Source organism: Tetrao urogallus (assembly GCF_951394365.1).
Source record: "Tetrao urogallus genome assembly, chromosome: 2".
NCBI lineage: Eukaryota > Metazoa > Chordata > Aves > Galliformes > Phasianidae > Tetrao > Tetrao urogallus.
This window is the reverse complement of record NC_136814.1, coordinates 106,284,488-106,296,517: the sequence shown is the minus strand read 5'-3', so window position 1 is coordinate 106,296,517 and position 12,030 is coordinate 106,284,488.

Here is a 12,030-nt window from a genome sequence, read left to right as displayed (position 1 = left end):
GGGAAAGTTTCTTCTGGATTTGGGAGTGAGTGGTGCAAAGGTGCTAAAAAACAGAGACAGAAGCTGTTTGTCAGAGAGCCTCTCTGTAGCAATAACAACAGTACAATTAACTTTGACTGCACAATGAGATCATATATATTTAATGTGTGAATATCCAGTCTCAAAAAGAAGCAAAAATGAGTGCAAAAAAGCATCAAAAGAAGCAGCCAAGAGGAGCAAGAAGCCTGCAGGCAGCCTGGAAGCTGCTAAAAGAAGGCTGTGCTGGAGAACTCGGTAAAATATTTGCTTTGACTCCAAAAGAAAACAAAGAGGTCTAAGAAAAATCCCCGCAGGGCATGAAAGGCAGCCGAGTTGGGGCTCACATAGGGAAGTGCTCAGCAGTAAGCAAAGGGCTGACAGAAAACAGTAACTCCCATAGAACGTGGCAGGTCTGCTTCAAATAGGAGTGAAAGAGGCCTGAAAAGGAGGGTGAAGATCCTCTTGTAACTCATCCCTGGAGAAAAAGCAGGAATTTCTCTAAGCACATGGAAAGTGTGAGGGGGGTTGCGATGGGGAAGGTGTAGGAGGATGTTCAGGGGCAGGTGCTTCTGTCCCTGGCAATGCAATGCTTGAGGCCAGGCTCTGGGCACCCATGGAGCTGTGGGTGTCCCTGTTCACTGCAGGGAGTTGGAACTAGATGGCCTTCAATTGTCCCTTCCAACTCACTCCATTCTATGATAATAAAACCGCTGGCACGGGTGGTGAAGCTGTGGCTCAGAAAGCTGCTGTCACATTCACAGACAACACGATCGTAATTGGCAGTTCTACCTGAGGGGCACAATGGGAAATCTTAACCCGTGCATGGAGGCAGGGACTGGATTACTGTATTTCATTTTACAGTGACCTATTTCTTACCTTTGTAAAGAAAAACAATGAAAATCGATGGAGACAGTACTTCCTCTTTGCAAAGTTGTGGGGAAATACTGGTGGGAGGTGGACGGTTGGACTGGATGATCTTGGAGGTCTCTTCCAACCTTGGTGATTCTATGATTTCCAGCTCTAAGAGTTAATTTTGCCTTCTGCAGCAACGTGCTTTGTGTTTTGATGAAAGCAGTCACAGAACGGCTCATGTTGGACGGGACCTTAAAGACCATCCAGTTCCCAGCCTCCTGCCACGAGCAGGGCTGCCCCCCACCACACCAAGCTGCCCAGCATCCCACCCAAAACTCAGTCATGAATATGACCAATGAGCTGGGCAGTTATTTCATTGACCAAACAAATCCTGACAGGAGTTTCTCCTTAAATACCAACAACATCCTAATTACCTCTTTTCAGACCATCTCCAACAGGTACTCGAGGCAAAGCCACACCACGGTGGAGGCTGAGGTGAATAGCACGGACGTGGCCAGACTCTGCCTTTTGGCCTGGAGATAAACCTGGTGCAAGTTAGCTCCCTAGCAGAGATGCAGCACATTCTTCTGTGTTAAACAAGCAATTAAATTGAGCAATAACAACTAGCACCGCTCCCGCTAACCACAAAGCCCACCTGAACCGAGCAGTTGCCGTGACAGAAACCTTGAGCAAGTCGCTGTGGTCTAATGTTGCACAAACAGAGGTCCCAAGGTCATTTTGCAGGCAGCTCAGTGCATTTCTTGAGGTGATGCTGCAATATTTTGGAAGCAATACCTTACAGGAGGATGCTGACAGAGGAGATCTGTTGAACGTCGCCTCAACTGTCCCCAGAACTGCAGACATCTCCTGATTGGAAGAAGAAGAAGAAGAAGAAGAGCAAACATCCTTCCCAGCCTCCAGAAACCACATAGAGCCACGCTCTGCTCCTCCATCTTAATGCATTTGGGTGGCTGACGCTGACCTGCAGGACTACTCCGACCCAGAGCCTCCTCGTTCGTGGTAATGACCCAAATCTTCTCATTATTCAGCCTCTCTTCTACAGCTCTGTCCTTCTGAAAATGGCTGGAGATTTCAGACCTTCCATGGATAGCTGCTTTACTCTGTCATAACCTTAACCACTCAGCAGCTCAGTCCATCAAGCATTAGTTTAGGCAAATATTGATTAGAAAGAAGAATTTTTGTTGGCTGCAGAAGGAGATGTAAGAGGAAATAGTTCTGGAAGTGAACAAAAAAGTGGTCACAGGTTGATGGGTTGGGCATGGGTTGATGGTTGGACTAGATGACCTTCATAGTCTTTCCAATCTTAATGATTCCTTCTCTCCTCTTGCTTTGGAGTGGTTTGGAAAGGTGCTTAGTTCTGCCTTGCATGAATATAATAACAACTGTCGTGTTTTGGTGTCTGAATTAACTTCCACAAGGCAAATTGAATTTATTGCAGTGTACTGCAATGTATCAAGCAACTTAGGATAAACGTACTTAATTAACACAGTAATTAAAAGGTGGATATAAAATTGTATTGTTCTGCACAGAAGCTTCTACATGTCATCCAGGGAACCTTTAAGGCAAAGCACATGATTATAAAGAGTATTCTATCTGATTCTCAATGATAATTTCTGTCCTTCACTCCTCAGCCCACCGTGTTTGTGGGACACCACTTATTAACATCTCAATGTCATTTCTTTGCAGTGACAGGATTTCCCAGCCTGCGTTCTGCCATGAAAATCCTTTGCTTTTTCACTGTGCTCCTCTTCGTGGCAGTTCACCAAGCTGTGGGTAAGGAATAAATGAAAATGTGAGGCTGTATACAAGCCGTATGATATTGGTGTCTCATAAAGGTTTTCTGTCCCCTTTGGGAGGTGGATCAAATTTTGTGCTTAAAGAAATTTTGCTGTCACTAGCTCACCCTACAACAACTACAACAGGTGATCCCTAATAAAACATTCTTAAGTCACACAGAAAAAAAGAAATGGGGTCCCACGCTCTCCAAATGTGCTTTGCTTCAGGACTTTGCACTTGGGTTGGGGAGGGTGAAGATCACACTGATAGCTTCTGCGCTGCCTCAAGTTGCACCAGGAGTGGTCCAGGTTGGATATTAGGAAAAAAAATTCTCAGAAAGAGTGATGATGCAGTGGCACAGCTGCCCAGGGAGATGGTGGGGTCACCATCCATAGATGTGCTGAAGAACCAGGGGATGTGGCACTGAGGGACAGAGTGGGAATGGTGGGGATGGGCTGGGGTTGGAGCGGGTGATCTTGGAGGTCTTTTCCAACCTGAATTATTCTGTGATCCCATGAATAGTCTCCCTTTTCTTTTTTTTAATTGTTCAGGCTTTCCCCGTCCTCCAAGACACGATCTCCGATGTGGATATCGTGGGACCTTCTGCTTCCCTGGGAAATGCCCTGATGGGAATGCTTACCTGGGGCCGTGCCATTCTGGGTATTCTTGCTGTAGATGGTAAGATTAAGACTTGACTGTAGCTAAACTGACTTCCAAGATTCAAGTTCTATATGGTGGGATTTTCCCCTTCAACTTACGTGTGAAAACTCGGTACTGTTGTTTCCTCTGCATAGGTTATAGTGTGAGTAATTGCACAGGATCTCCAGAAGTCTGGGAATGATCTCTTCTAGCGTTGTTGGATTCAGGGAACCATTGCACCGGTCATTCTTTTAACAAACATCAGCCATTCTTTTAATAAAAGTGATTTCTGGGGAGATTGTGTGGCAGCCATGTGTGTTTTTGTTACTAATTTCATTAGAAATAGCATTAATCCTCAGAAGCTTGAACAAGATAAGAATTCTGAAATCAGATTCAGGTATGTTTAGTATGATTCAGGTAGGTTTAGCTTGCCAAAATGCCCTTTCGTGCTGCTGGTTGAGTGGGTACCAGCATGTTCTTCACCCAGACCTGTTAGGAGCCATTGTCCTGACCCAGTCATCACTCCCATAGGGAGTATGAAAGTATTTTCCAGTGTATCTCTTTGTAAAACATCTGTTCTGAACATATGAGGTCCAGAGATTTCAGATCTGGAAAAGCAGTCACTATGGGATGTAAGAAGAACAAAAGGGGCAGGCAACCTCATTTTAAGATACAAAGCCTGGTTTTGCTCTTGATTATTTGGGGCAATATAAATTTGCAGTAAATCCACAACATTCACATCAGCTGCAGTAGCCACTCAGGCAGTTGTAATTAGGCTCACAACATGGCAATTAGACAAAGCGAATGAAAGGCCAATGCCTCTGTTATTTCATTCTCTCCTCTTGCAAAAAGGTTTCTCCTACCCCAACCTGAACCTAGTGGAAAACTCCAAAGCTGCAGGCTGCTCTGTCACCTCCTCTTTCTCCACAGTTGATCTTCCATGGTCAGGAGCATCCTGAATAGAGTAGAATAGAGTAGAATCACAGAATGGCAGAATCTGTAACATTGAAAAGGACCACTGAAATCCCCAACCCCAGCCCACTCCCACCATGCCCACTGACATCCTTCAGGGCTCCTGAACACCTCCAGGGACAGTGACTCCTCCACCTCCTTGGGCAGCCTGTTCCAATAGAGTAGAGAAGAGTAGATTAGACGAGTAGGGTGGAGTGGAGTGGAGTGGAGTGGAGTGGAGTGGAGTGGAGTGGAATAGAATAGAATAGAATAGAATAGAATAGAATAGAATAGAATAGAATAGAATAGAATAGAATAGAATAGAATAGAATAGAATAGAATAGAATAGAATAGAATAGAATAGAATAGAATAGAATAGAATAGAATAGAATGGCATGGCATGGCATGGCATGGCATGGCATGGCATGCCCCAGGGGCATAACTGAGATCAAAGTCCTTTTTGATACATCTCTCTGGATGAAACTAGCCTTTCCTATGACACAAGGGGTTAATAAAGGACATGGTCAGGCTGTGCTGTCTGCTCTGAGGGCACATATTTGGTGGTAAGGGGAACACGTGTCTTTGTGGTTCAGTGGGAACTCACCCCATCCCTCCCATCACCTGTGTGAAGCTCATTGCTCATGTATGCTTGGCAAAGGTGGGAGCAATGATGATTGACTTTTAAGGGAAACAACTCAGAGGTCTACAAGCAAAGGGCTGACCTGAAGCCCAGAGCCTGATATTTGTCACAGAGCACTGGGCTTCTCTGCAAAGGGATATTTCTGCAAATGACTCAGAGTGCCAGCATGGAAACCACAGTGTGTAAAGGGCAGGAAACTGGGCCAACGGCCACCTCGCAGGGATTCCCCCGGATAGAGTCCTCAGGAAGCTGTCAAGTGGAACCAAAGCAGCAATTTGCAGTTTATGTCCTAAGATGTTTTGCACAACCCACGGCACGACGAGTGCTTCTTTCACAAACTGGAATGGCACAAGATGTTTTGCACAAAGACCGAGGGCTTTGCAGAGAAGATTCAGCCCTGGGTATTTCAGGTACAGCTCTGGAGCCATCCCAACGTCTGTAGGCAGCAATATGGTGAATGCTGTAGCATCAGACTTTTCTCTCTCCAGTACAAATAGCCACATTTATAGCTGGAGAACAGCTTGTAGAGCTGGCTTACATTGCAACAGAGGCTGGGATCTTCCCCCCTCCTCCCCGCTGGGCTGTAAGGTTTATTTCTGCAGCTACCCAGTGAACGTACATTATGACTGAGCACGTCCTTACATATATGCATAAACATCCATTATACACACGGATTTGATGAGCCTGGATCTTGGTTAAAAAAGGATACTATCAGCATTTTGCAAACCAGCAACGGCTGACATACAGCGAATTCTTATGCAAAATGGTGATGAAAGCTTGTCATTCACGGGGCTGAATGGAGATGTCATCCTGTGCTGCGTCTCCCAGCAGCTCTCAAGTGAAGCATAGAGAGCACGCTTCGATGGAGGGGGGGAACACAGAGCTCCTTTGTGTTGGGAGAGCGGGTTGCGTGCCAAGGCTAACGGATGGGGATGAAGTGTGTCCCAAGAAGCGTCCAGCAAACCACAGAGCTGTGTTTCTCTTTTGCAAGGCAGGATGACACAAGACCCGGGGCTGAAGGCCTCATGGGAAAGCGGCTCTGTGTCATCTCTGACGGGGGAACAAACAGGAAAAGGTGCTTTGGGATCAACCGGTGGTGTCAGGAATACTGACTGCGTGGCAGGAGGACGAGAGCTGGGATCGAAGTGCTGCTGCCAGCAAGAAAGGAACCTGCCCTGCTTCTTCTTCTCCACACAGCTGTGACCCCCCTGCATCTCCCAGCCATGCAGATCCTGCCTCTCCTCTTTGCTGTCCTCCTCCTGGTGCTCCAGGGAGAACCAGGTGAGATATACATACATTGTGGGAAAGTGGTGATTTCTCCCTTTGCTGATATTCTGTAGGGGATAACAGAGATTTTGATGATGATAGATCATAGAATCACAGAATGGCCTGGGTTGAAAAGGACCACAATGATCATTTAGTTTCAAACCCCCCTGCTGTGTGCAGAGTCACCAACCAGCAGACCAGGCTGTCCAGAGCCACATCCAGCCTGGCCTTGAACGCCTGCAGGGATGGGGCATCCACAGCCTCCTTGGGTTACTGTGGTACCCAGTGAATTTCCATGGGAAAATTTGCCTTGGCTGGTAGAAAAAGGGAAAAATAGGCAGCCCAGGGATGTGGGGAGAGCTTTGCACTTGTGTTCAGCGGTGAGACAGTCAAGGTGCACCAATGTTGGCTGTACAGGGGCAGAAGGCTGTGCTCACATCTGGGCAGAACTGTGCTGAGGTGTTCTCTTTCTGCTCTCTGCAGGGCTGTCCCTTGCTCAAGGATCACCCCAGGACTGCGAGCGCCGTGGGGGCTTCTGCTCCCACAGGTCTTGTCCTCCAGGGATCGGCCGCATTGGCCTCTGCTCCGAGCAAGTTTTCTGCTGTCGGAGGTAGGCTCAGTGCTGCCTGGTGTGGGATGGCTGCTTCCTGTTGGGGTTGGAGGTGAGCTCCTTGGAGAAAGGGAATAATGCACAGCCCAATGGCATGGGGGCATCCCTGGGTGTCTGCTGCTGTATTAATCAAACTGGGAGATGCTGCTGGGGCTGCAGCAGTCTGGTGTCCTCTAGCACTACTGCTGGCAGACCAGCCACCACCTGTAGAGAGCGTGGAGCCTCTTCTCAGGCTTCCACCAGCCCCAGGACCTCAGTTCAGAAACAGACCCAAAGGGGGGTGGGCATTTTAACTGAGGGTTCTGGCCTCATAGAGTTGAGATGAGCACTGCTACACCTTCCCTCCCACAGCCGATGGTATTCCTGATGGCCTCTGATGTCCCCTCACGTTGATCTCCATGCAGAGCATCGAAGTCACCACGTAACTTTGCAGTGCACCAGAGGCAACAGTCACCACTGGGAGCAGTGGTGACCCTGGACAACCAGACCTCAGCCCTGTGAGATCCCCTCTGTCCCCAATACAAGGTGGCAGCTTGCATTAACACTATGGAGACATTTGTCTGTCCTAAGGAATGGTGTGTGGGGGTGTGTCTCTTTTCTCTGTTTCATTCCTTCCCTTGGGATTCAACACCACTTTGTTAGAACTGGTCACCTCCAGGGAGTCTGTAGCCCAAGAAAGCAAAAGTGAGAAAAATGGACAGATAGGGATCTGCCCCTCTTCCTTGTGACTGTTTCACAGTGGACCTTAGTAAAGGTGGGAGGTTGAATCTGGTGGATGACACTATTGGGGTCTTCTCTTCCTGCTCGAGATCAGTGGAGAACATCATCTCCTTCCTTGCCCAAGCCAATGAGAAGATGGTGAATTCTAGACATATGTAGACCCACAGACACACGTACACACACCACCCTCACCTTCCCTCCCTTCAAGTTGTCCCCAGGCCCCAGCACTAGCCCCATGAGGCAGGGGGATCTGCAAGGACCTTGACTCCAGCTTCCCCTGGCAGAAAGGGCAACACCATACCCTGTGTCAGGGGTGGGGGGTTGCTGTCAAGTCTCTGAGTTCAGTCTGTGCCTGAAGTTGTTCACCTGATCCTAAGCTGAATCAGGAGTCCCTGTGGAGCTATTACACAAGACACAGAACTTTTCCAGTGGAAGCTGGCAGGACAGGAATCCTTGCAGTGCTCCAGGGAGGGGAGCAGAGCAGACCAGGGTGGGGCTGGGGACATTTCCAGCCTGGAGCATTGGGCATCTCCATGGCAATGATCCAAGGCAAAATCGGGATGCCTGCTGGGTGTTGGAGATCCAAGTCCAGATCAGCAAGGCCAGGCTGAAGTTTGGGTGGAGATTGAGCACGAGACCCAGCTTAAAGCAGCTCCTTGGAACAGGGATCAACCCTGACACCATGACCTTCCTGCAGCATGTGCTGGGAGCCCTCTCCCCATTATCATCAGCAAGCTGGGGAGACCCTTGATTATGCTGAGCCTGGTACCAAATCTGCATGAGAAGGAATAATCAAGGAGTCCCTACAGCCACAGAAACCAACATGGGACGCCCAGTTCTCCTTTTACAGATTTTTGCTCCAGGAAGAACCCTGCTGTGGGTCTGTCTGGTATACATGGCACGAGACCCCTGGTCTCCTATGTATCCCCTCATCTCTTCAGGATAAAACACCCAGTGCATCTACACCAGCCACTCTCTGCTCATCCCGGGCAGTTCATGGCAAACCATTGCAGCCTGTGTGATTTCGGAGCAGCTGGGTGTCACAAGCTGCGCTCTTGCATGAGGATAACAGTGAAGCTTGCAACAACCCCAACAGGCACCTCAGCAGCTGAGAGGGATAAGGAGCAACGCCAGCACCCTCATGCAGAAGGGTGACTTTCTGATTGGTCAAGAGGTATCAGCAGGGATAAGCACAAGTCCCTCCCCCCAGCAATGGTATAAAAATGCTCTATTTAGGGCAAAGCTGTGCTCCCTGACTGTGGGGTTTGCTGTACACAAGGGATTCCTGTTAGGTGTCTTCGTGTTCATACACCAAGGCGTTTATCAGGTAGGTACTTGCAGGGTTGCCTCTCTGCTTGAGTCCCATCATCCTTGACTCCTCTGAAAGGCAGATTTTAATATCTTCCCTGACCTCTTGCTCTTGCTAGGACACTGTCAGTGAAAGTGGAGCTGGGGAGTTCTCTTGTTGCTGGCTAATTTGGTAAAAACCTTGAGTTGAGGGTAGAGAATAGAGTAAAGTAGGGTAGGGTATGGTAAAGTAGAGTGGAATGGAATAGAATATTTCAGTTGGATGGGACCTTCAAAGACCATCTAGCTGAACTGCCTGACCACTTTGGGGCTAACAAAAAGCTAAAGCACATTGCTGAGTGTATTATCCAAATGCCTCTTGAACACTGATGGGCGTGAGGCATCAACCACCTCTCTGAGAAACCTGTTTATGTACTTGACTAACTCTTAAGTAAATATGTTTTCCCTAATAAATATAATAAATGTATTTTCCTAATAAAAGTAATGTCCCAAGCTGAGCTGGAAGGCCCTTCCTGAAGCCTGGGCAAGCTAGAATGATTGGGCAGGATGGTTTCAGCAGCCAGCTTTGAACTGCCTGTGGTGGAAGGCGGTGCTAATTAAACCTTCATACAGTGTGGCAGCTCCAGGTGCAAGCATTTCCCTGACCCTCAAAGCCTGGATCCTTCCTTGTCTCTAGTTTGATGATGAGCTTTGCACTGAGTGTTGGCGTGAGCATCTCCTGATGTTCAGATATCCTCTTCTGTGCTTGAAATTCTGTTTTATTTCATCCCTTAATTGTGATCAACTGTGGGGACAGCCAGTTGTGAGGTCATAGAAATTTAGTACTTTCTGTGACTCCTGGATTGGAGAAATTGGAGTGTATATTTTTTTTCCAGTAGAAAAGCGTTGGACGCATGAAGGATGGGGGGAATAAAGCTTTATCAGCTCCACAACTTTCAGTGGCAGTTTTTTATCTATGTATTTCTAAGTTTGACTGGAAGTTGCTTTGATTGAAATGGCAAGAGGTGGACTTGAGGTCTGCAGTCAGTTCTTAGGGGAAAGTCTATCAAAGACCTTTGATACTGGTAATGGGCAAACATCACCTTGAGTAGCGGTTTTCAAAGGGATGGAGACCACTTGAAATGTTCCCAATATCTGCATGGTAGTGCACAAAAGCATGTCACTATGCCCAGGCTTCTAAGCTGTCTCTGTTCTGCCATGTCCTTGTTGCCTTTGCTCATCCACTCTGCGGCCTCGTGAAGACCTGCTCCAGGCATGAAGATCCTGTACCTGCTGTTCCCCTTCTTCCTCTTGTTCCTCCAGAGTGCTGCAGGTGAGAGGGGAAGATGGGGTGAGGTGTGAGCCCGTATCAGTAGAGTCTTCCCTTGTTCTGGGAAGAAATTGCCTTTGTTGGAACATTGCAGAGATTGGGAGGCAGTGAAATAATTCTGTGAGTGACCTTTCCAAGAGGTGCAGAAACTGCCCATAAATAGAAGCCTGGCCTGGTGTCTGTCAGGAGGAGTTTTGGCTGCAGGTTGCAATCCTGTGTCCAGCTGCAGTCTGAATGAGCTCCCATTGGCAAGGCTGGGGTTTGGACAGCAGCATAACATTATAGGTTAAGGTTATTATAACATTATAGGGTATTAAGGTTGGAAAAAACCTCAAAGATCATATAGTCTAACCATCTCCCTACTACCAATATCACCCACTAAGCCACGTCCCTAGGTACTACATCTGTCCTATCATAAAACACCTCCAAGGATGGTGACCACCACTTCCTTGGGCAGCCTGCTGTAATGCATTACCATTCTTTCAGAGAAGAAATTCTTCCTAATATCTGACCTGAGCCTCTCCTGGGATAACTTAAGGCCATTCCCTCATCCTTCAGTGGGACCTGTGCAGGGATGGGATAGAGCCCTTGGTGGCTTTTGACTCAGTGGGTGCAAAGCTGTCCCATTTTGACTAGCGGGTCACAGCTGAGTGTCCCAAAGAGTCCTTGCCCTAAGCCATGACCTCTTTGAGGGTTGGGTTTCCATCAGAGGTCCCTTGAACTCTGGGTGCAGTAATGACAGGTATATGAGGAGTGTCCCACTTGAAGGCTCTGCTGGTACAGGAAGAGGTGGACAAGAAGGTGAGTTGGACAAACAGGTGGGGAGCCTGCACACCTCTCCTTGGAACTCTGGCTGGTCTTTCCCATCTGCTCTCTTAGGTTCCCCCACTGGTGTGGAAGAATCCTTCTAGGTGAGACACCTTGCTTTGAAAGACACAAATATCGGTCACTTCCACCCACCTTCACAACATCTTCTCCCTGTGTGACTTTCCATCTACCAGGAACTCCCATCCAGTGCAGAATAAGAGGAGGATTCTGTCGTGTTGGGAGCTGCAGCTTCCCACACATAGCTATTGCAAAATGTGCGACGTTTATTCCCTGCTGTGGAAGGTAAGACCTGGATTCCTGGCTGAGGAAAGGGATCCCTCCTTTGCCTATTGAAATTGCTGTCATACATCTCTCTCTCACCAATGTCTAGCAGGCAATATCTGGCATATGGTTGGACTAGATGATCTTAGAGGTCTTTTCCAACCCAAATGTTTCTATGATAAATGCTCCACAAGAAGCCCAGGAAGGGAAAAGCCCTTGTGGCTTTGGAAGAGCCCTGTGTGAGGCTGAAGGAACCAGCAGCCCTCCATTCTCCTTAGAGGCCCCTTAACATTTGCAGGGGGATCTCCCAGGATTGGAGATGGTCAGAGCTGTTGTCGTGTTCTTGACAACATCTTGTTGTCGTGTTCTTGTTCTTCTGCAAAGACCTGGACTCAGGGCTAGCAACCACTAATTGGAGCATGAGTTCCAATAAGCTGTGAACAGTAAGGGCTGGAGTTACCCTTTGAGCATTGACAGGGGAGGTTTAGGTTGGATCTGAGGAGGAAGTTTTTCCCCCAGAGGGTGGTGAGGCACTGGAACAGGTTGCCCAAGGAGGCTGTGGATGCCCCATCCCTGCAGGCATTCAAGGCCAGACTGGATGTGGCTCTGGGCAGCCTGGGCTGCTGGTTGGTGACCTGCACACAGCAGGGGGTTGGAACTGGATGAGCGTTGTGGTCCTTTTCAACCTGTGATTCTATGATTCTCTCAGGTCCCGAGGCTTGTTCCTCCTTGGAGAGGAGGTGAGAGAGCGGGGAGAAGTGAATTGCAAGCAGGTGACATGCTTGTCTGTTTTCTCTGTACAGCATATGGGGTTGATGCCCTGAATTTTGT